General features: G+C 43.8%; 1 protein-coding gene across 5 annotated transcripts in view; it reads right to left on the bottom strand.

The window, feature by feature from the left end:
* The window catches only part of E2F6 (E2F transcription factor 6), a 49,754-nt gene that overhangs the window by 6,000 nt on the left and 21,341 nt on the right, over positions 1–22,413 (bottom strand). For 2 of the 5 annotated variants that reach the window (XR_010934156.1, XR_010934152.1), the window contains 5 exons: positions 20,988–21,112; positions 19,876–20,070; positions 17,207–17,420; positions 13,109–13,269; positions 9,311–10,972 (listed from right to left, as the gene is read on the bottom strand). The gene's annotated coding sequence lies outside the window, so the exon portion shown is untranslated. Of the gene's footprint in view, positions 1–9,310; positions 10,973–13,108; positions 13,270–17,206; positions 18,674–19,875; positions 20,071–20,987; positions 21,113–22,413 lie in introns of those variants that run through there. The other 3 variants (XR_010934154.1, XR_010934155.1, XR_010934153.1) reach the window with 3 other exon arrangements.

Below are 22,413 nucleotides of genomic sequence, written 5' to 3'. Positions count from 1 at the left end.
ACAAACCAGAATATGTTACCCTTCTCTTGTGCAAAACGACAGTGCATTCATGCCTGGCATTCTGTGTGCATTTCTGGCGGCTGGACCTCAAGAAAACTACTGTAATTCCTCATTTGTTTCGCTGATGGGAGATAAGGTCTACATATAAGTGAATCTTTCAGGTAACTGAAGATTAACCAATGGAGAGCTGAAAAACACTGAAATTCTGACCATTTGGGGAGGACCTTTTCCAAGTGGTAGTACACATCTTTGCACCTCCTGAGGCTAGAAAATGAAAGGATGAATCAGGGTCAGTAGTAGGAGCATCACCTACCCTCCTGGACTGTCCACAGCAATGCTGCCAGTGGCAGCACAGCTCAGTGGTGAGTCTGGGCCTTGAGTCAAATTGATCCAACTTTGAATTCCCAGTTATGCGATCTTATAGAAGTGAACTACCCTCTCAGACTCAGTTTCCTCAAACATAAAATGAAAATAGGGAATTCCCTGGCAGTCCAGTGGTTAGGACCCCATGCTTTCACTGCCGAGGGCCTAGGTTCAATCCCTGGTCTGAGAACTAAGACCCTGCAAGGTGTGTAGCACCACCAAAAAAAAGAAAAGAAAAGAAAAGAATTCTTACCTCCTGGGGTTGTTGTGAGGATTAAAAGAGATCACGTACATACATAATACACACAGCGCTTTTAGTAGCACATGTGACAAACAGAATGTGCCTGTGTCATTATTATCAACAATGCAGCAAAAAGCCAGCTATTATTATTGCCCCTGTACTAACCACCCCCAAAGACTGTTATTTTCATTGGAAGAGCACGGAGTTCACTGAGTTTTATGTCTGTTTTGTGTTTTTTATGATCTCTTTTTGAAGCGGGGAGGTGGTCTGGTCGTGTCCTTACTGCCCGTCTCTTCCTGCTGGGGGCACCTGTCACAAGTAGCCTCCCTCATACTTTCTCATTCCATTCACTCACCTAACATCCATTGGTGACAAAATACAAAGTAAAACATAAAGGCCAAAAAACAGTTCCAGATACAGAGTTTTGAAAACTGAGAGGAGAGGGGGATGAATAAATGAATGAATGAATGAGTGAGTGAGTGTGTCATGGATGAAGGGATTGACAAGAAGGTCAATAGAGCAAGAGGAGATTCCATCAACCTGATAGGCCTCTCCCAGAGTGCACGCCTAATTTTCCATTGTCATCAGACATCTGCAAACAGCATCACAGAGTTTGCCTTTAGCATGAGTGAAAGGTCTGGAAGAATCTCTCAAGTCCTTAAGAACCCACCCTTCAAGATGCAGTTATTTAAACTCTGGTGCCTCAGACTCAACAGATCCAAAATACTAAGTGCTGGGAATTTCCTGGCAGTCCAGCTATTAGCACTCGGCACTTCCACTGCCGTGGCCCCAGGTTCAATCCCTGGGCAGGGAACTAAGATCCCACAAGCTGCGTGGTGCAGACATAAAACAGAAACAAACAAACAAAACCAACCACCAAAACCCAAAATACTAGGCATATGACATTCACAGCCAAAGCTGTCTCTCCTCCCTACATGCCTGTTCCACCTGCTGACAATACATCCAGGGATGCTGCTGAACATCTGGGAGATGCTAGGACTCTGCCCCCTTGCTTGCCTCTCACCTCCAGTTACCGCGAAGAGATTCTCCTCTGTGATAACTCCTCTGCTCCTTTCCATTTCCCTTCCTCACCTCTGGTCGGAATTCCTTTGATTCCTTACTTAAATATTTGCTTGTGCCTTCTAGTGAATGCAATGTCATGGATGCATTTAGGGAGGAGGAATTCAAGGAGATGGGACTATGGCATCAAAGCTGCAAAGCTCGGGAAAAGAATGCAGGCTGGGAAAACTTGGTACACTTGGCAACAAGAGGTTTCTTTTTTTGGTTGTGATTGACTTGGGTGATTTTAGTCCAAAGTGCAATTCTAATCAGCACTGTACTGAAATATCGATGTGCACAACGACAGAGACTTGCCATTAGCATGAGTGTCAGATCTGAAAGGACTGAATGATTCTCCATTCCATAACCTTTATTCTGCAGCTTTGAAAATTGGGCCCAGAGAAGTAAGTGGCTTGCCCAAGTGACTGACAGTCTCCGAGTCCCTAGATTCAGAGCCTAATGTTTTTTTCCACTGGATCACTGGTTCTCAGCCTGGATTCACATTAGAATCACTTAGAGAGCTTTTTAAAAAAATACCTATGTCTGAGCTGAGCTTTGCTCCGGGACTCTGAGGTAACTGCCCTGAGATGGAGCTCAAACCACTGGACAAGAGCTAGATCCATTCTATTCCTAGCTGAGCCTTTTACCCTCTCTCCAATTCAGTCCCGTCATATGAAATAAAGAAAAAAAAAAAAAGACTATTTCAATTCAAATGAAAAGCAGAATATAGTTAGTGAGTCAGAAAACATTCGAACCCAAATCACATGAGAGATAAATTTGTCCAGTGGTTTCTTAAAAATTTAACTGTGGATGCCTTTATCCAAATGAATTCTTTTTTTTTTTTTTTTTTTTTGGTTTCGCAGGCCTCTCACTGTTGTGGTCTCTTGCGTTGCGGAGCACAGGCTCCGGACGCGCAGGCTCAGCGGCCATGGCTCACGGGCCCAGCCGCTCCGCGGCATGTGGGATCTTCCCGGACCGGGGCACGAACCCGTGTCCCCTGCATCGGCAGGCGGACTCTCAACCACTGCGCCACCAGAGAAGCCCCAGATGAATTCTTAAGGAGTGGCCCATTACTAAAACAGTTAAGGCTGGAGCTTGTTAAGTTGCTATGGGCATGAGGGCCCAAGACCAGGCAGTGGGGACAGCAGGGAGAGGCAGGGAGCCCCCCGCGGCAGTGACGAGCGAGGTGTTGACTGTGGTCTTCAGCACCCGCACCTGTGTTTCCCTGCTCATCTGTCAGGGAAAGTAGAAGAAACTCAGGGAGGAGGAAAACTGATTCAGTGGACCAGCGAACGCAAGTGGGAGGGGCCTGGGAGTGTGTTTCTCCCATTCTAAGATGTTGGAGGTTGTAGAATGTACTGTTGATTGATAACAGCTTTGTGGGGATAAAAGCACCGCTATTTGCTGATGTCCACAATTTAAGAAAAATTAATGGAGAGTAGCATCCTTTTATCCGTACAGCTGATTACATAACTTTCTTTTTTAGTGAACAGCTAAAATTTTTATTTAAGTTTATCCCGACCCTGAAAACTCCTGTGAATTCCCTTCTGCTGTCGGCAGGCATACACAGCACCCAGGTGACGTGTGATCTTCACACGTCAACTTGTAACCTTGGTCTCGTGAGCACCTTCACAATTGACCAGCCTATTGGGGTTCTAGATGGGCATTTCCTATTTGGTTAAACTCCTAGTTTCACTGGGTTTTTTTTCCCCCCTTAATTGAATTACCTATTACTGGAAATAAACCGATTTTCTTGGAAATCAGCCAGGAGCTTTTCATGAATGGCTGTTCCGGAGCCTAAGGAAAAATTACTTTTTAGTTAAGAACCGACTGCATTAATCTTGCTTAACTTAGAAGAATCTAAGATACATTCTGAGAGATTTGGTGATTTCAATGGCATTTTAACGTATTGGTATATGAGAGGCAGTCTTTGGCATATAAATAATTTTTGTCTCAAGGCTGCAGTGCAGTGTAAGATTATGAAGACAAATTTAGATGAGTTACTGAGATCCGCATTTAAGATTCAGCAATGCACGATGGCACCAGCGCAAAGAATTCAACGGTGGGGAAGACGGGGTGAGCACACACCTTCCGGGAAGAACGCAACCTGTGCGTGGGCAGGCGATGACCGTCAGACCACTCGTCATGACCTGGACCCAGAGACGCTCCGAGGGTTGTCTTTTAATTTTTGATGTTAGCCGTAGGATGCATCTTTCAGAACTGTGAATCATGTAAGAAAATATTAGGTAAACATGGAGCCTGAAGAGGGGAGTCCAGGGAAGGAGCTCGGATTTTCTGTAGTTTGGGCGGGTGGGGACACAGAGTCATTACAGTTTACATACGTCCTTAGTTTGTAGCCCCAGATTGCTGGGATCTGAGGCCATATCAGATACAGTGACATATGGATAGGGAAGTGAGGGATAAACAGTTTTTAAGAATTCATTTGTTATGGACTGTGTTTTTGGTTTTAAGACCTTGAGTGAGAAGCCCGGGAATTCACAAAATTGCAAAGGAAATGGTGAAGGCAAGACTCAAAGACTTGCCTTTGGAAGATGGCATAATCCATCACTCCAGAGCAAAGATCTCCTGTAGCCCCTGCACGTGGAGGAGAGATAAACCCCCTCCCAGACCTAACACGGAACTCCAGACCACGATTAACGGCTCCCCCTTTTCTTTCCAACTATAAGGGTCCCTGTTGGGGGGCGGGGGAAGAGAGAGAATACGACTGGCTTCCATTTTCAAGGTTTGCCCTGACAGATGGTAGTCCGAGAACAAGCAGAGGCTTTATAATCCACAAAAAGGACTAGCTTGATGAAAGTGAGCTTGCTGTTGTGAAATCAGAAGCAACAATTGAGACTTAATTCTGACCCAGTGACACCACCATAAATAAACTATTAATAAAATCATTTCAATTTTGTTTAGTAAGTTTAGATCGCGGACAGGAAGGTCACACTGTTTTGCTCTCCAGGTGCCTGAAGCAAAGTTCTGGGGTTTTCTCAACAAACCCATAACGGTTTCTGTATGAAGAGAGCTGGCAGAATTTCAGTAGCGTGTCGGGCGCTCTTAACCATCGTTTGGAGGCATCCCCTCGGCCATGTTTGTGGACAAGGTGGTAAGGGGCATCCAAATCTATGCATGAAGAGGAAGTGGCCCTAGAGTTAGATGGGCTGTATGAGCCCAGTTGGACCCCCTGATATTTTGAGACTAAAGAACCTTTCCATTTCTCAGACGCTGGCAGGACTAAGAGAATGTCCTGAATATTTATAAAATTCAATGACCTCTTTCATCGTTTAATTTCTGGACCTCAGTTCTCCAAGTCTTTCCAGAATGGAGAAGTACCATTAGCTCCCCCTGCAGGTCTGAGTCTCTCCTGCCAGGGAATTCCTGGAGGTGCGCTGTGAAAACGGACTCAGGAGAGAGAATCAATCATGTGTCACAGATGGAACACTTCAACTGGGTGGAATTGACCCGTCTTTCTGCTGGGAGCTGCACATTCTGGGAAAGCACCTGGGTCTGAGCCTATAAGAACATATATATGCCACAGGAGCACACGGACTCAAACAGGAATTCCAGGGCCCAGGTAGTGAGTTCCCTGCACAAAATGCGTTTTTAAATATTCTCTTATCTCTTTCCTTTGTAAGCACCATGATCCTCTGGTAGATTCATCACGGCTAAAATTGCCTCTGTGAGAATCTTGGGCTAAGAAGTGACCCATGTACCCATGGTGTGTTAAGTCCACAAGTTTTTTCTCAAGAAGTTTTGGACTGTCCCAAATTTTAAATGCTAGTTTGCTGATCCATTCATTCATCCAATAAATATTGCGACAGGCATCCTTACATGTGACCGCTATGTGACAGATCTTGTTTTAGGCACCTGGATAAAGTGAGGACCAAGACTGACTAGTCCTGGCTTCATGGAGCTTAAGTACCACTGTAGAAGACACAGTAAACAAGGACACGAACAAACGTATAATTTCATGCGGAGATAGTGCTATAAAGAAAATAAAACAGGATAAAGGGTTGGAGTGACTGGCAGGGTTTACTCTTTTCTAGAGAGTGGTCAAGCTCGGTTCACTCAGAACCCAGATAAAGTGGGTCAAGATGTGGGTGAAGAGCCTTTCAGGGGCGGAAACAGCAAGTACAAATGCCCAGGGGCAGGAATGAGCTTGGTGTGTGCCAGGAACAGCGGGAAGGCCTAGAATAGAGGGGGTTAAGGGGACAGTGATAGGAGCTGGGGTCTAAGAAGTAGGGGAGTGGGCAGGATTCATAATGTAGGATCTTATAGACTATGGTGAGAAGTTGGGATTTATTGAGAGATGAGAAGCCATCGGAGCCCTGGGAGTAGTGGAGCAATGTGGTCTGATTTATGGTTTGAAAACTTCACGCTGGCTCCTGTGTGGAGGAAAGGCTCAAGGAGAACACGTGTGCAGCCAGAGAATCTAGGCAGGTGGCCACCGTAGAAGCTTAATAAGGTGTTGGAGGCTCACTGTTAGCGTAGTGGGAAGAAGTGGATACATTCTGGATGTGTTTTGAGGGTAGAGCCTTAGAACTTGCTGGTGAACTGGGTGTGGGAAGCAAGAGAAAGGTATTAAGTATACTCCTGGGGTTTTGGTCTGGGCAGCTGGGCAATTAGCTGAGCTTGGTAGACTGGGGGAGGCACCCACTGGAGGCAGTGCGTGGAATCAGGAGTTCTGCTTGGACAAGTTAAGTTCAAGAAACTTCTTAGTCATCCATCTGGAGATGTCGGGGTGGCAGCTGGATACACGAGTCTGGAACACATGCTCAACGCAGGAATAACTGGGAGAAACTATTTCTGGAAAGAGGAGCTCCGTTCTGCAAGATGTCATGACACTGGGTTGGGAGCCTGCTCCTCTGCTGGGTCTCGGTTTTCTTACTTGTGAAATGGTGGGCTTGGCCAGTCTCTAAGGGTCCTTTCCGAGAGGCAAGTATAAAATAGAACATTAGCTTTACATTCAGGGAGGAGCAGCGTGGGCTAGGCTGCTGCAGTTGGGGCATAAAACCAAGAAGAGGTCTAAGACCCACAGAAGACTGGCAGCTTATCTTAGGAATTGGAATTGGAAATGCGTCTTTGCTAAGCAACCGCAGCCGCTGCTTGTTGCGAAAGTGGGGGAAGGAAACCCTTCAGCAGCAGAGGGTGAACTTGCTCAAAGCAAAGCAGTGAAACATCCGGTATAAACAGGGTCTGTGGGGAAGGGCAGTGAAGTGGTGCAGCCATCAGAGTCCCCTCCCCTTATCACCATGACCAATACCAGGGGACACCTGTGTCTGCTAGGAGCACTGCAGTTCAAGAAAGAAATGCCAAGAGGATTTCTGGTTTGGGTTTTTGCTTTACTTTTCCCCCATACTGTCCTAAATTGCCTGGATTCAATTTCAGTTTAATTTTTGTCTCATTTTTCTGAAGGAGTCCTTAGTGTCATACAGCTTTACAAAGTGCTGTCACATCTCTTACCCCCTCACTTGAGCAGCAAAACAGTCCTGTGGGCTAGGAAGGTTATTATCTCATCTTGCTTTAGAGATGAAGAAACTGAAGGTCAGAGAGGTTAAGTAACATGTTCAAGACTGCAAAGACAATAGAGGGATGAACTTATTTTAGAACTCAGGCTTTGCAGATCCCCAGTTCTTTCCTCTTATCACTATTCCATTTGACTTTCCAAACTGAGAGGCTTGATAAAGATTACTTGACCAAATTCCTGATACTGCCATGGCACAATTATTTAGTGCTTTCCTTTTTAGATTGGAATGTAATTTTAAATGACCTTGGTTTAGGTTTTCATGTTGCTTTATTAAGTTTTCCTTACATTGCTAATGTATCAAGACCTGTGACACAATTCTGAAATCGTTTTTTCTTAAGTACTTCAAATAGAACCATTAGGCAGTGCAGCAAGTTTAGAAGTATTGGGCTTTCTCTTCCATAATGATATTCGGCAGAAGGGAGGGAAGACCACAGCAATAGTAAGAGGGAAGATTTTTTTTTTTTTTTTTTTTTGCTGTACGCGGGCCTCTCACTGTTGTGGACTCTCCCGTTGCAGAGCACAGGCTCCGGACGCACAGGCTCAGCGGCCATGGCTCACGGGCCTAGCCGCTCCGCGGCATGTGGTATCCTCCCGGACCGAGGCACGAACCCGTGTCCCCTGCATCGGCAGGCGGACTCTCAACCACTGCGCCACTAGGGAAGCCCAAGAGGGAAGATTTAAATATAAGTTCATGCATTTCAGTGCGGATGAGTTGCAGAATGAGACAGTCAGGTGATTCTGATCCAGAAGAACTCTACAATTTGTTGCAGTTACTGTTGCTGCATAACAAATTATCCCCCAAATAAGGTTAAAATAACCAATTTACTACTCTCACCGATTCTGCGATCAGGCATTTCAACAAGGTAGTGGGATGGCTCTGGAGCCTCATGATGTCTGGAAAGGTGACTCAGCAGCTACGGGAGGGACACTAACATGTCTGGTGGTCGATCTAGCTGTTGGGTGGAACCTCAGATGGGGCTGTTGGTTGGAGAATCCACGTGTGGCCTTTCCATGTGACTTGGGCTTCCTCACGGCGTGGAAACTTCTTACATGGAAACTCTGCTCCAAAAGTGACGTTCCCAGAGAACAAGGAAGAAGCTGCATTGCCTTTTTAATTTAGCCTCAGAAGTCATGCATCATCACTTTTTTACATCTTGTTGGTTACAAGCAAGTCACAAGCCTGCCTAGATTCAAGGGCAGGGGACATAGACCCTGTCTCTTGATGGAGGGGTGGCAAGGTCACATTGTAGGAGAACGTATAGGATGGAAGATATTATTGCAGCCACCTTTGGAAAAAAATTACCTGCCATTCTAGTGAGGACATGTTGTCTTTGGGTTTCACCAACAATAGTGAAGGGACAGACTTATCAAGCAAACATCATTAAAGCATGTTTGGGTGTGTGGCTTACGGCCAATCACAGCTGATCAAGTTTGAATCGGTTCCCTCAACCACCCAACCCAGGAATCAACCTGTCTAAAGCAACACCTAATAAGTGGCAGATACTGAGCTAAGAGCCAAGGAAACAACAGTGAATCAAAAATGTGTCCTTCCTCAAGGAGCTCCTGGATCTTAAACTTTATGTATGTAAAGCTATAGCTGGGGTAGAATTTTCAAATACAGATCCCTGTCTCCCTTCCTCCACCCTAATTCAGTGTGTCAGTTCCATTGAGAGCCCAGGAGTCTGCACTGTAACAAGCCCCTTGGGTGGTTCTGGGATAACAGAGGAGGGCACTTTGAGACTCATGGGTCCAACAGAGCAAGCAGTTTTGTTCAGAGAGTGAGCTTCAAAATCATCCTTTTTGCCTGCCCTGTGAAAACTCCTCTGGGCCCTTTAAAAATATTTAAGTAGGGCTTCCCTGGTGGCGCAGTGGTTGAGAGTCTGCCTGCCAATGCAGGGGACACGGGTTCGAACCCTGGTCTGGGAAGATCTCACTATGCCGCTCGGCTGGGCCCGTGAGCCACAATTACTGAGCCTGCGCGTCTGGAGCCTGCGCTCCGCAACATGAGAGGCCACGACGGTGAGAGGCCCGCGCACCGCGATGAAGAGTGGGCCCCGCTTGCCACAACTGGAGGGGGCCCTCGCGCAGAAAAGAAGACCCAACACAGCCATAAATAAATAAATAAAATATTTAAATATATTTTACCAGCTGGCACAATATTAAGCTTTGTCAGTAGAGGGCGCTAGAGAGAGGTTGCAGGAGGAAACAGGTTTTGCTTTCCGGTTCTGGTGCGCGTGCCGGGCGGGCTCCTGCAGCATGTGCAGCTTCCCCAAAGTGTGGCTCCTACAGGGCACAGTGGCCAGCAGCACCTAGTAGCCAGCAGCTTTCCCGGGCAGCCCCTCTTGGGCAGTTCTGTAGCAGAGAGCCTCTAGTGAGACACCTCCTGTGAACAGCTTTCCCCCGTAACTAAGAGGGTGATTTCTGACAAATCCCAGAGTGCAGATTTCCAGCGAGTTCCACAGCACCACAGTGACTTCTGGGCTATCCAGTGGGCCAAGGCTGGCCCTACCCCTCCAGTAGGATCTGGATCTCAGCACTGGGGGTGGGTGGGGTCTGTACCTTGGACTCTTGTCTCAGTCCTAGGTGGAATAACTGCTCCTTGGATCTGCTATTCCCGTATTCTTTAGCATTTTCTTTACTTCTTTTTAGCCAATCCTCTGTTACTCCAACCTCCTGTTATAGTTAATAATTCTTTATATTAAACTCTGCTTTTTCAAATTACTATGTGGTTCTTCATACAGCTGTCCAACAAATAGTCACTCCCTTTCCATCAGTCTCTATGGGGGAAACGTATTTTCCTGCCCCATTGATGTTGGGCTTGTTTGGCCATATGAACTGCTTTGGCCGATAGATATGGGCAGAAACCTTGGGTTTAAGAGGCATCACACGGTTCTACCTGTACCAGGTGGCCAGCACCATCCCTCCAGCCTGGGTTCCTAAACGACACTGTCCAATACACAGACCTGTGAGCTTGCGGCTCAATTACTAACATTTTAAGCCACCGAGATTGGGGGTGGGTGGGTAGGGAAGATGTTACACAGCGTTATTGTGGCAATAATAAACTATTTCAGGGGTAGCGCTGCAAATACGAGGTAGGACACGTGGGAGAATTCATTCATTTGTGCCCTCAAAATTCTGCCTTGTGTATTTGATGATTTCTTTTCATATTTATAATGGCACAAAGTGAAAATAATGCACACTTCACATTTTATCTAAAATGTTTTGCAGTTCTGTATAGAGGTGTTTACATTTCACTTTATCATTTTCAACTCATCTACTTAAAATGTTGAGTAAAGAATGCTATCAATGCTTTCACTTCGCGAGTCATGGTTTTACGTAGTGTATACCCCATAATCTGCACAGGAAAGGGAGAGTCTCAGAACCCAGATAAAAATTGAATCCTCTCTTTCAGATCTTTCCACTGTGTGTACTGGTCATAGCGATTTCTCGAAGAAAGGTCTTGATACTACTGCCAAATTGCAGCTTCATAAACATATGCCGAGTGAGCTGTTTTCCACGGGGACGACTCATCCAGTTGGCGTCATCCTACACAGTGAGCTGCTAAAGATACCACGGTCTCAGGGCTGATGCCAAGTGGCTATGAGAATTCTACACAGCTGATAGCTTGCTCTGAGTCCCAAATTGGAAACATGAGCTTTGCCCACATAAGAGGTTCCAACTAACTTGACAAATGAATCCTCAAATGCTCCTCATGACCACTTGTTTAAAAAAGCTCAAGTGATTTTTTCATTGGTTCAACTGCTGTGGAAGGTTACCTATTACCAAAAGAAAAAAAAGACAAAAATCAAGTGGAATATCTCCTAAGGCAGGGTAGAAAGAACAACATATCAAAAAGGACAGGAAGTTCCACTGTTGAAAAAAAAAAAAAAAAAAGATGGAGATTCCTGATCAAGGAGCCACATTTTTTGGAAAGTGAGCTGTACTGTTTTATTTTTAAAATGAGATGCCCTAAATGACACACACTTTACAGCAGGCATTCTGTGTACTAACCTCTCCCCTGGTTTCATTTATTTTTTCTACCTTTATTTGCCCTTTGCCCCCATTTCCTTAACTCTTGTTTTTTTTAATCCTGTATTGCATGTTTTTATAAGATGTTGGAACGTTAATACAATGTAAGGTGCTAATAAGTAAAAATGTCATATTTCAAAGTATTAATAACTTTATAAATTTCTTGTGACAGATTATTTTAGGTGAGTCTGCTTAAAATAGCTCAAATCAAATTCCCTAATTGAATATAAAATAAATATTCCAGATTTCTGACATCAAGAGCTAAGCAGTTACCTCAGAATACATACACATTTATATGTATTCAGATATATATTGATTTCAAATCTCATATATATATATATAGGTATACATATATATATATATATACACATATATATATATATATATATATATGTAATGAGACTTTAACACAAACTTTCAGCTACAGTTCCAGGGGTTCACTGCCCAGCTAAAATAGCCTTATTAGTGAATTATGACACCAAACTCAAAAACCAGCCCTACTGCTCTAGTCAGATTGCCTCTTTTCACCTGGTATCATTATACTGTATGTATTCATCAAGGGAAAAAAGAATTAATCAATAGTCGAAGAAATGGAACCAGGTAGTAATATGGTTGTCACAATATGATAGTGAACATTTGCCCCAACTTCTAAAGAGCTGTCCGAAAATTAAGACATTTTCTCATGGCTACAGCATGAACGAGAAGAATGTTGAAGCCTCAAAACGCATGGCCTAGCAAGGGGGTCACCTCTGTCTCTAGAGGGAGTCTGGGACTGTGAATCCTGCTGTCTCGGGTCCAACTCCTGGTTCTCGTGTTAACCAGCAGCGCAGCCCTAGGCAGGGAGGAGCCCTGCCCAGTGTAGCCCTGGGCACCTTAGCCTCTCAAGCCCCGGCTCCCTCATTTCTAAAATGAGGGTAATGATCCCTATCTGACAAGATAATGTGAAGATTCAACTATTTATATCTCTTACGCCAGTGACCGGCACGTGACAAGGGCTCAATAAAAGCAGTCATTATTATGCCTAGATCATAATTAGAACAGTCATGAAATGTAAAATGATTCATAAAAGCACAGCAGATCTAGATGTAGCTGAAACTGCTACAATTCAATGCCCAAACAAGATTCAACTTTTACCAGCAACCCAATTTTCCTTCTGCACCAAATTAAATACTGCAGTGCGACAGAGAAGAATGATTCTTTGCAAGGATTGTAAATATATTCTCAAAGTGAAAAATGAAATGAGAGCCTGTCTATAGACAACTGAGTAGGCTTGTGATGACGTTTCTACTGAAGCTGTCTTTAGAGGATCTGAAAGAATTTTGCAGAGTACTGGACGTGATGTTCAGCTACTTCGAAAGCTGACAAGTCCTAAGCAATATATTGCCTTGTTATAAATAACAAGTCTATATTGCCTTGTTATAAATAACAAGTCAGTGTTACAATCTTGTCTCTTGTTCACCAGATTACATGATTGACTAAGTTGCCATATATTTAAGTGGAAACAAATTTTTAAAGGCTTTTAACTATGCAACGTTTCCATCTTTCTTCTAAGTCTGATTTTTTCCACCCCGAATACGTTTTTAAATTAATTTTTATTGGAGTATAGCTGATGTACAATGTTGTGTTCGTTTCTGCTGTACAGCAAAGTGAATCAGTTATACATATACATATATCCATGGTGTCCACGATATCCATATATCAATTTACATCCCCACCAACAGTGTAGGAGGGTTCCCTTTTCTCCACACCCTCTCCAGCATTTGTTGTTTGTAGATTTTTTGATGGTGGCCATTCTGACCAGTACAAATACATTTTTAACTCTCTTAACATTACCTCCTAAGTCAACCAGAGGTTGTTTAAGAAACAGACAAATGTAAAACTACCTTACAAAATGGGAAAGCAGTTCAATGCATGGGTTCCAAGCTCCGTGAATGTCAGCATGAACCTGTCTCCCAGGATTGGCTTCTCTCCTCGCACGTGGTCTGTGGCCGCCTCATCTGCCTTTATCCCCTGCTTGGGCTTGGGTAGAATCCAGGTGCAAATCCTGCCATATAAGAAGAGTATTTGAAGCTTTATTTAGGTCTTCTTTGATTTTTTTCATCAGCATTTTGTAATTTTCTGCATACAGATCCTGTACATATTTTAAGTGTATAACCCAAGTATTTCATTTTCTTTGGAGTAAATCATAAATTGTAGAAAGGCTAAGAATTTTTAAAAATCAAGTTATTAATAACAACAAAGTGCACAGATCTTAAACGTGCAGTTCAATGAATTTTAGCAGTTGTATACAGTTGCTACATTTAGCAATTGTATACACCGTCACCACGAATACAACATAGAGGACATTTCTGTCACCACAAAAAACTTCCAACATTCCTTGTACCTCTTTCCCATCAGTTACTGATCCCATATTCTCATACTTACCCCACAGTGGCTTCTCACTTTTTCCCTAGGGCTAAAGTTTAATACATGGAATTTTATATCATCTTAGGTTAGACCGTCCCACATAATGGTGCCTGTCTGATATCTGCAACCACTTATATTGGAAGAATGAGATATTGATGCCAATTAAGATATTTATGGCCTTGTTCAAAAAGTATTTCTTAATGAAGTTTTAAAAACATTTTCTTATAAGATTATAATTAAAGTGATAAAAATTTTTTCCATTTCAAACCTTGAGTTTGAAAGTTCATTATTCTGATAGAAAATTTTATTTTGGCTGTTTCAACTATGTGTAAAGATAGATGGATAGAAATACAACTAGGAAGAAATGTGGATGATTCTTGCGTGTCTCTGCATTTTCCAATTTTTTTTTGCTGCAAGCATACACTGCTCTTAGAATAATGCAATAACATCCATGTAAAATGTATTTTTTTAATAATCATGTTGAATCCCTTTATATTTACTTTGGTTAAAGTGTCAGAGAAATGTTTTTATTTCAGAGACCCCAAGGTCTTCAACTGTGGCACTTGTCCTGTTTCTTCTCACACAAACGTTAATTGGCCCCTTGGTGCTTTTATATGGACTGTAACACATTCTGGGAAAAGATAGAAGATACCATTATAGATAAGAGAAAGTATTAACCAGGTTTGTTTTACTTACAGGAATAGGCAAAGTTCTGTTTCTCAAAGTTTTAATCTACATTCTTTCCAGCTCATAATACACAGGGATCCTATAATTTCTTTTTCCCTCTTTTTTGAAGAAAAATGAGTAGATATTTTAAAAACAATGTGAGTTTAGTGAAATGGTCATGACACATGTGCTGGGCTGGATTTACCTGGCTGTGAATACTCAAAACCCTGAGGCCTCACAGCTGCTATCAATTGCGCGTCATGCAAGCTAGGTGTTGAGTTTATATTTCATTTATATGCATTCCATATTTGTTGATACTATAAACTTCATGCTAAAACGCTTTATTGATAACTACGCCACGAGATAAATCAGCTTAACTGCTTTAATAACTTTATTCTTATGATGACTATAATTAATATTTGACAATAAAACATTTCTTGATTAAACAATTTAAATAAAGAAATAAAATTGGTTTAGCTTAGTTACAGTCTATTAACCTTTTTTGGGGGGTGCTATAATAAAAGTTTATAGCAGCGTTGTTCACTAGAACTTTCTGTGTGACAGAAATGATCTCTGTGCTGCCTAATGTGCAAGATACCAGCCACACGTTGACCATTGAGCCCTTGAGATGTGGCTGGTGTGACTCAAGAATGGATTCCATTTTATTTGATTTTAAACTAATCACAATTTAGATTTAAATAGCCCCAAGTGGCCAGCGGCTACTGTTTGGATGGTGAAGGTTTTTTTTTTTTGGCTGCGTTGGGTCTTCGTTGCTGTGTGCAGGCTTTCTCTAGTTGCGGTGAATGGGGGCTACTCTTTGTCGTGGTGCATGGGCTTCTCTTGCTGCAGAGCACGGGCTCTAGGCACGCGGGCCTCAGTAGTTGTGGCGCACGGGCTTAGTTGCTCTGCAGTATGTGGGATGTTCCCAGCCCAGGGCTGGAACCCGTGTCCCCTGCATTGGCAGGAGGATTCTTAACCACTGTGCCACCATGGAAGCCCCTGGATGGTGAAGTTTTAAAGAGTAAGGTTCAAACCAAGATAAAAGTCAGCCCCTACTGCATACAGCTGTTTGTCCTGTATAAACTGGGAAATTCTGTCTCTATCACTTTTGTGAGAAACAAGAGGTCTGCTGAGACCAAAGAACCAAAATGACGACTGTTTTCATCTTAATGTGATTTATGGACACATCAGACCAACCAAGAACAGATTCCTTTCCTGATATAAAAGGAAGAGATCAGGGCTTCCCTGGTGGTGCAGTGGTTGAGAGTCCATCTGCCGATGCAGAGGACACGGGTTCGTGCCCCGGTCCGGGAAGATCCCACATGCCGCGGAGCGGCTGGGCCCGTGAGCCATGGCCGCTGGGCCTGCGCGTCCAGAGCCTGTGCTCTGCAACAGGAGAGGCCAGAACAGTGAGAGGCCCGCGTACCGCAAAAAAAAAAAAAAAAAAGGAAGCAATCAAGTCAGTATAATTCATACTGCTTTAACTCCCATGTATTTGTAAGTTATTATTAGCTTAACATGGCCTGAACATGATCACTAGGATGAGTGTTCATGTGTTCTGGTGTCAGGTGTTCATTTCCTTGTAAATAATTATTTTAAAAACATGAAGTATGTCTTCTCCTTACATTACTGAGAAAGGGATGTTTTCCTCTTGAGAATTACCCAGAGCCCAAAGTTGCACCATCTCTTCTTCTTCTTCTTTTTTAATAGATTTATTTATTTATTTATTTATGGCTGCGTTGGGTCTTCGTTGCTGCACGGGGCTTTCTCTAGTTGTGGCAAGTTGGGGCTACTCTTCCTTGCGGTGCGCAGGCTTCTCACTGCGGTGGCTTCTCTTGTTGAGGAGCACAGGCTCAGTAGTTGTGGTGCACGGGCTCAGTTACTCCGCAGCCTGTGAGATCTTCCCGGACCAGGGCTTGAACCTGTGTCCCCAGCATTGGCAGGCGGATTCTTACCTACTGCGCTACCAGGGAAGTCCTGCACCATCTCTTCTTAATGGGACGTTTCCTTTCATCATTTTCTTCATGAAATTTGACCACTCCATCCCACGTTTTCAGTCTTACTCTCCATTCCAGGCATGGAAACAGCTTTGTGGAAAGGCTGGCTTTGCATCGTTATCAAGAGGACAGTGTTACAAGCCCCAAGCAGCCTTGCGGCCCTTGGATATGAAACCCTACCCCACCATGCCCTCCGGCCCTGTTGCTTTACGTCCGGGCTGGCAGACCCGACTTCATCCAGGACCCCACGATCCTGCCAGCTCCGTAACTCCACCATCTCTCGTGAGTCACTGGCAGTGAGATGAAGAATGACATTCTCAGGTCCTTACTCGTCCTTCCACTCATGGGCTCCCCATTTAGACCTAAGAACATCGGCGATCAGCTCACCTTCTTGACAACAGGTCTAGGTCTACTCTGAATAGTCTTCCTTCCCCAAAGGAGCACGTTTTTCTGTGGAGATTTCTGAAGACAGTCCACTGATGACTTTGCATCCAGCCAGGTCCTCCCAGACCTTGTGGACCAAGACATCTGAAACAGTGCCACTGCCTCCATGGCTTTCCCTGCTCCGGAGAACGGCTGGCCGGGAGGGCCGCGTGCACACACTTCAAACGGGACTGAGAAAGCCCTGGGCATGATCAGAAGCCTCCACACTGTGGAGCTGCTGCCTCTCCATGGCAGGACTGCAAGGACAGCCACGGGAGGCTCAGCGCACAAACACGTGCCCTTGGGGACAGAACAGTCACAGCCGACTGTATTAGTTAACCACAACTGGCTCCAAGCTCTCCACCTCTTGGGCTTCCCGGAGCTGATACACAGGTAAGGACAGCTGGGACCTTTGGACACTTAGTCCTGAAGACAACAGCACTGTGGCAACCTTAGGAAATTAACAGCACAAGTGTTATAATTTCTCACTTTCTTAAATGGAAGATAAAATCTGTGACTCCCCATCTATTCCTCTGGGAGTTGAAACTCATGTGGCTGCAGCTGGACCTTTCGTTGCAACAACGATCTGATCATGGAAGGCTGGAATGTTCTGGATTCCCTGATCCATCACTCTGCTAGCCCACGGGTCAGAAAAGCGTCCGTTAGAAGCAGCAATGTGCCCGCTACCGTGTCAGAAGCCCCTCTGATGGATGGAAGAAAATTCAAAGTATAAATATCTGTTTAGTTACAGCCTCAAAGCAGAATTCGGATCAGCCTCATTTCTGTTAGATTTTTTAAATTTATCAAATACTTACATAGTATTTACTGTGTGCTGGCCCTGTACATTAGAAATACTTCAAAAGTAAGTAATTAGAAACATGAACTCATTTAATCCTCATATAACAACCCTAAGCATTTGATTGCTTTTTTGGATACGTAGTAGATATATCTCCTTTTCATCTCCCCAGTCCAGTTCCCATCGGATACTAGGACCAAACCAGGAACCCAAACTAAACAGACATCTGTGTTCCAATGCAATTCCAAGCCACTTTTGGAAATTTAATCAAAGTTATTAAAAGCAAAACACCCTAGTCTATAACTTCAATATAACCTATACATTTTCTAAAATGGCTGAAGCAGAAAATAAAAATAATCTTGTTTCAATCTAAACGTCCATCAACAGATGAATGGATAAAGATGTGGTACATATATACAATGTAATACTACTCAGTCATAAAAAAAGAATGAAATAATACCATTTGCAGCCACATGGATGGACCTAGAGATTATCATATTAAGACAGACAGAGAAAGACAAATACCACATGATATCACATATATGGAATCTAAAATATGATACAGATGAACTTATCTATGAAACAGAAACAGACTCACAAGACATAGAGAACAGACTTGTGGTTGCCAGGGGTAGGGATAGATTAGGAGTTTGGAATGAGCAGTTGCAAATTATTATATATAGAATGGAACTATATTCTACTATATAGCCCAGGGAACTATATTCAATATCCTGTGATAAGTCTCATGGAAAAGAATATGAAAAAGAATGTACATACATGTATAACCGAATCACTTTGCTGTACAGCAGAAATTAACACAATGTTGTAAATCAACTATATTTCAATAAAATAAATTTTAAAAAATATTTTTTCCTTGCCAGTAGTCACTTCTCTCCTCAAGCCCCCTCCACCACGAGAGGGAGAAACCTGATATTTACTGAACACTTATTTTAAGCTGGATACCATGTTTCCCTCTCTCAGACTGACCGCTTTAATGGGTAATCACCCTGAGCTCAGAGAGGTTAAGTAAAGGACTTACAGGCTTATGCTATTAAGTGGAAGATCCAGGATTCAAGCCCCCTTCGTCCCCCTCTTTGAAGGTGGGGACCCTGCCTGTTTGTCTTTGCACATCCAGCGCTGACACAATGTACAATGTACATCTGTGGAATGAATGAAGGAACACATTCCAATCTTCCTGACTCTAGGTGGTTTTCCCTAGGATTACTGTGCAGTCGTCTTTCTAAAATACAAATCCGACCTTACCACTGACTGGTAAAGAGTGGCAACCCTTTATCCTACAGGAACTGGAGAGCCCTGAAAGCTCTATCACAATGTTTTTCAAACTGTGGCTTGTGACTGATGAAGTCTTTAAAAAGTGAAATGGAATCCATGGAAGAGTGTATTGCAAGGGAGTGAGGCAAGTATTGTTTGGGAAACATCTGTGTGCCCGCTGGACATTTAAAACGTCATCCTCGCTGCCCTTTGACCTCTCTCTGCCTTTGCACATATTGTTTCTTCATCTGGAATGTTCTTCCCTTGCTCTGCCTGGGGACCTCTAACTATCCTTCAAGTCCCAGTTTAAATGCATCAGCCACTCGATTCTCAGCCATTTAATTCTCATCCCTTCCTCTGTTTCCTGGGTGGTAGTTACTTGTTTGCTGGTCTCTCCTATTGCTGGGGGTAAAGGCAAGGACCACGTCATGTTTTGAGTTTTTCTTTTTTTTTTTTTTAATTAAAAAAAAGTTTTTGGCTGCACTGTGCAGCATGCGGGTTCTTAACTCCCCGACCAGAGATCGAACCCACACACCCTGCAGTGGAAGCTCAGAGTCTTAACCACTGGACTGCCAGGAAAGTCCCCTTTGTTTTTATCTTTAGAACGCCTATAACAGAGCTTGTCTCAGAAAGGACTCTGCTATGTTCACTCTTTTATAGACCTTTGCTTGCAGTTAATCCTTATTGAACATCAATTTCTTAATATGCCTTATAATTTCCCATTATTGTCATATTCAGCTTTTTACAAAAATTTATTTTTTATTTATTTGTTTCGGCTGTGCTAGGTCTTCGTTGTGGCATGCGGGCTCTTTGTTGCAGTGCATGGGCTTCTCTAGTTTCGGCGTACGGGCTCTCTGGTTGTGGTGCAAGGGATCTAGAGCATGCGGGCTCAGTAGTTGTGGCGTGCGGGCTTAGTTGTGGTATGTGTGATCTTCGTTTCCTGACTAGGGATCAAACCCAGGCCCCCTGCATTGGCAGCGCAGTCTTAACCGCTGGACCACCAGGGAAATCCCATATTCAGCTTTTAACAGTAATATAATTCCTCTATAACTAAAGTTTAAAAATAATGAAAAGTTTGAAAACAACTCACATCCATTGTGATTCTTAGATTTGTCTTGAATGAGGTACCACGTAACACGTTGGTGATGTTATCTGCTCTTTTTTTCCCCTACTCCCAACACTGATGCGACCCCATTTAAATTAAGAATGCCATCGGGGCAGATTTCAGAAGATCCATACATTTCTTAGCGTAAAGAAACCGTGATCAAAAAGAGGCTGATTGACTCTGGAGGAATAAAGCAGAACACAAAGGTTAGTAAAACTTACACTTCGGAATTCAAATAGAATCTCTCTTTATAAATAAGTTGACTATGGGAAACGAAAGACACTTAAAGGAAACAAGCCTCACAGAACTCTGGTTAAACCTGAAAATAATTTTCCCCCATCAATTTCACATATGTTCTTTATTTTTCCATTACAACAGCTGCCTTTGGGGCAGCTAGAATAAATTCTAGAAGCAATGTGCGAAGGAGCTCGGTTACCAATCTGATGTAGGGTGGTTTACTTTTCTTTCTGCCTACACAGCAACCTATGCTTCAGGACTGAAATGCTGCAAAAATGCTGGGCAGTGCTTTCCAGCCCAACCGCATAACCACTCCATTCATGAGTGGAGAGATTCTGTGCTGGAATATGCTCAGCTTACAGACCTGCGGGCTGCATTCCTGGGCCCACACTTCAGAGCAGTGTAAACAGCTGAAGTGGCCACCTTTGTAGATACCACTCCCAGGTTTTAAAAAGACTAAGGTTTTACCTCCTCTCACCAGAGTTTCAGGCTATACATAGAGAACTAGGTACCTGCTTTTCCCACAGCTCGTGCACTGGCAAAAGGCCAGAGAGGATGTAAGGTAACCTTGAGAATAAGAGCCCTGAATTACTGCAGCAAATCCTCGTCTTCACTACAGTAAAGAAGAGTGGAGGTGAAGGAGGAAGGGAGATGACAGCTCCCAATGAGGTTGGTTTGCATTTATGCAGTTCAAACTGTATTACAACACGTACCATCAGAAGGCAAACCTCCAAGAAACAACCCACATCACAGCCATCCACTTGGACTGAGGGTCATCTTGGACCCAGGAATCAATTTAGAATCACAGACGATAGAACTACAGTTACCCCTTGAACAATGCGGGACTTAGGGGCGCCCACCTGGCGCAGCTGAAAATCCACATTTAATTTTACAGTCCGTCCTCCTATTCGCAGTTCCTCTGTACCCGCGGGTTCCGCGTCTGTGGGTTCCACCAACCTGGGATTGTGTGATCCTAGAGTAGTTTCTGAAAAAAAAGTCCACATATAACTGGACTTGTGCAGGTCGAACCCGTGTTATTCGTGTCAACTGTATAATGGAATTTTACAATTAGCCTACAGGTGGGAAAACAGGGTGATTTCTCTAAAGTCATACTTAGCGAAGGGCAGAGTTGGGCTGCCTACACCACGCGGCCGTTATGGGTAGGAAGGACGTGCTGGGTGTTTCCTTTCTCTCAGTCCATCCCACCCTTCTATGCTCTGTTCTGTCACGCTGGGACTGGGCCCTGCAAACCCCGTGGCCTATCCTCCCCTGCTGGCCAGTTGGGTGCTGAGAAGCAGGCAGTGGTGGGAGAATGGAATGCAGGAAGAGGACAGAAGTGACTTTCTTCCTTTTTCTAGCTCTGTCAGTGTCCCAGCAGCAACAGAGGACTGCGCGGCTCCACTTTCCAGATCCCTTTGGTAGCCCCAGCACCGGCCATGGTGCCCCCTCAGGAGTGCCAGCACTAGTGGCTGTAACCCCCTTAGTGGTGTGCATGCCTGTGTCCCACCCCAATCAGAGGTTTGAGTACTAACCATTAGGTGGTGTCTCCTTCCCCACCAGAGCACTGGTGTGGCATCTCCTCCAGAGATGTGAGGACCTCTCCTCTGGGCTCCCGGGTTACGGGAACGCTGCTTTATCCTAGGGGTGGTAGCTGCTTCCTGAATTATTAATATCTGTTACCTCAAGGCCCTTTTTTGCTACTCAGCCTTTTTGTATTAACTCACCTCTGATGCGATACCCACCATGGCTTTCCTACTGGACCCTGCCTGATACTGTACTTGGTATTAAGAGTGTCTGTCATACCGTCTTTGGAACACGTACGTCTTACTGAAACATCTAAGGCATTTACTACTTCCTGCTCAACAGATCCAAAGTCATGGGCCAATGCGATGTTCTGAGGGGAGTGAAGACACTCAAGATCTCTGCAGACTAGATCACGGCAAGAACATGATCTAGATGTGGACACAGCTAGAATATAATGCTGATATCTTAACAGTTGTGACCTCTATGTGAGAACTAGTGTGAATTCACTTTATCAACAAGAACGGGGTCTGTAAATTTAAAGTCAATGCTATTCTCTAGCAGCATCTGCTTAATTGGAAATAAGTGAAGAAATCTGGAAACTCTGAACTCTCCACTAGATGGCAATCATTACACAAATTTGTGTTAGCCTCCCATGACGCTAGTGGCCAATAAATGTATTAATACTCCCATTTTATTGATCATAAGCAACTGACAAGTTGGGAGTGTGCTGAAGGTATGACACTGGTTTGGTGTGAGGCTGTT

This window comes from Pseudorca crassidens, chromosome 14, assembly GCF_039906515.1.
Source record: "Pseudorca crassidens isolate mPseCra1 chromosome 14, mPseCra1.hap1, whole genome shotgun sequence".
NCBI lineage: Eukaryota > Metazoa > Chordata > Mammalia > Artiodactyla > Delphinidae > Pseudorca > Pseudorca crassidens.
The sequence above is the reverse complement of the archived record's forward strand: the minus strand, read 5'-3'. Positions and strand labels throughout refer to the sequence as shown.